Below are 3,166 nucleotides of genomic sequence, written 5' to 3' on the forward strand. Positions count from 1 at the left end.
AGGGGAGAGGGGAGAGAGGGGAGAGGGGAGAGAAGGGAGAGGGGAGAAGGGAGAGGGGAGAGGGGAGAGGGGAGGGGGGAGAGGGGGAGAGAGGGGAGAGAGGGGAGAGGGGAGAGACAGGAGAGAGGAGAGAGGAGTATATAAATAAAATCAAAAAGATAAAATTAAAGGTGGTACAGAACTTGTGGAGTGCCCAACCAATGAGTGGTTCAACTTGACATCCATACCACAAGAGGGAACCCACTCCTAATGCTGTATAGCCCAGGGACCTAGGATAGAACTAAACACAAATCTTGGAAAAAATAATGAAATGATGCCTGATGATATTCTACTATATTCATAGGTTGGAGCCCAGCCCAGTTGTCATCAGAAAGGCTTCATCCAGCAACTGATGCAAACAGAAGCAGAGACCCACAGCCAAACATTTAGGTGAACCTCAGGGAAATCTGCGGAAGATGGAGAAAGAATTAAAGGAACCAGAGTGGTCAAGAACACCACAAGAAAATGGCCTACAGAATCAACTAACCAGGGCTCATAGGGCCACACAGAGACTGAACTCACAATCAGGGAGTCTGTATGGTCTGACCTAGGCCTTCTGCACATATGTTATGATTATGTAAGTATCTTGTGGGACTCATAACAGTGGGAGTCAGGGGTGCTTCTGACACTTTTGTCTGCTCTGGGGACCCTTGTCTTTCTACTGGGTTTCCTTGTTTAGCCTCAATATAAGGGGAGGTGTCTAATCTTACTGCAACTTGATATGCCATGTTTGGTTGATATCCCTGGGAGGTCTGCCTTTATCTGAAGGGAAATGGGGAAGTAAATCTGGAGGAGAGGGGCTGGAAGAACAGGGATGAAAAACTGTGGTTGGGATGTAACATATGAGAGAAGAATAAAAAAGTAATAAAATAAAATTAATAAGGTAGAATCCTGGCACGATGGTGTGAGACAAAGAACCTCCCAAAATGCATTTGAGTTCCTTTTCTTCCCTGAGGGCTGAGGAGAGGAATTTGAAGGTGTGATGGTTTACACATGCTTGGCTCAGGGAGTGGCACTATTTCGAGGTGTGGCCTTATTGGAGTAGGTGTGGCCTTGTTGGAGTAAGTGTGTGTCACTGTAGGGATGGACAATGAGACTTTCCTTCTAACCACATGGGAGCAAGTCTTCTCTTAGCTGCCTTCAGATGAAGATATAGAACTCTCAACTCCTCCTGCACCATGCCTGTCTGGATGCTGCCATGTTTCCAGCCTTGATGATAATGGACTGAAGCTCTGAACCTATAAGATAGCTGCAATAAAATGTTGTCCTTTATAAGAGTTGCCTTGGTCATGGTGTCTCTTCACAGCAATGGAAACCCTAAGACAGAAGTGAGCATCCCATGTAGGAGGAAGTGTTCCAAGGTCTCTCATTCACTTTTGCATACTGTCTGTCTGTAGGTCTCTGTATTTGTTCCCATTTGCTGCAGGAAGGAACTTCTCTGATGATGACTCAACAAGGCATTGATCTGCTTCCCTGGTGGGAGTCAATCCATAATCTTCTTCATTAATGTCTAGTAAACTCAACTTTGTATGCAGATGATCTAAGTGTTTTGATCATAGGTTGCTTTTTTTTTTCTTGTTCGTTTCTTTACTTGAGACAGCTTTTCTCTTTGTAGACCAGGCTGTCTTCAGATTCACAGAGATTCACAGTGATTCAGATTCACAGACCAGGCTGTCTTCAGATTCACAGGCAATGTCTGCCATTGCCTTAAGTGTTGGGGTTAAAGGTGTACACCACCACACTTGGCTTTTTTTTTTTAATCACTTTGTCTGCCACTTAGTTAGACATTACTCTCAAACACGGGTGCTCCCTTCATTTTTTAGGATTAAAAGGTGTGTACTCGGGGCATGTCTGTATTCTAGCCAGGGGGATTAAAAAGTGTGCTAAGGGCTGAGCCACACCACAACTACACAAACTTTTTTCAGTAAATAACACAATCTTGGGGGTCACAGTATGATCAAATATCCTGCAACACCCTACCACTGAGCTAGTTCCTCAATCCCTCCTACAGGTATTTTTTAACAATGAAATTCCAAATTGTACATTGTGGACATGCATCTATTCTCAACACCTCTACAGTCCCAGTATGTGGAAGGCTGGAGTACACAGTGAAGCTTCTCCTGTATGAGGTTTCCATACTACTCCTCAAATGACCCTCAATTTTAGCTGTCTCTCTCTAGAGCTCCTCCCCTGTCCCCCTTTACCCTCCACCTCTACTTGATCCTCCCATCCCACTCCCCAGCCCTACCTGCCCATTCCTCACTATTCTACTCCCCTTTCCTGGAGATCTGTCTCCTCTAGTCCCTCACCCTCTATCTCACCCCTGTGGCTCTACAGATTATAGCTGGATTATTATTGAATTAACAGCAAATATTCACATATAAGTGAGTATATACATATTTGTCTTTCTGGTTCTGGGTTACCTCCCTCAGGATGACTGTTTTCTAGCTCAACCATTTACATGAAAATTTAATTTTTTTAGTAGCTAATATTTTATTTTACAAATATACTACATTTTTATTATTAATTACTTCTTTTATTTAAAGCTGAGTAATATTTTATATAATATATATCATATTTTGATTATCCAATCATCAGTTGAAAAGCATTTCTGTTGTTTGCATTTCCTAGCTATTTAATGAAGAGAAAGAATACATCTGAGTACATCTGAGTGAGTATCTGTGGAGAGGGAGGTCCAGTTCTTTGGGAATATGCCAAGGAATGGTCTAGACAAGTTGTATGGTAGATTTATTTTCCAGCCTTTTGAGAATTATCCACATTGCTTTTCAGAGTGGCTGGACCATTTTGCAACTCTATAACACTGAATAAGTATTTCCCTTTCCCCACATCCTCAGCACCTGTTATCCCTTGTTTTCTTAAGCTTAGTCATTATGACTGGAGTAAGAGAATCTCCAAATTGCACTTCATACACAGGACTAAAGGAATATTAGCTTTCATAGTTGCTCTGAAAGCTGCCAAGGGAAGAAAGCAATCAACAATCCTACTACATTGTGGCTCTTATGAGCTACACCAATGACCAGCTTAGTAAGATATTTCTTTTTTCTTTTCTTTTCTTTTCTTTTCTTTTCTTTTCTTTTCTTTTCTTTTCTTTTCTTTTCTTTTCTTT

Source organism: Grammomys surdaster, unplaced genomic scaffold (genome assembly GCF_004785775.1).
Source record: "Grammomys surdaster isolate TR1022 unplaced genomic scaffold, NIH_TR_1.0 146, whole genome shotgun sequence".
Taxonomy (NCBI): Eukaryota; Metazoa; Chordata; class Mammalia; order Rodentia; family Muridae; genus Grammomys; species Grammomys surdaster.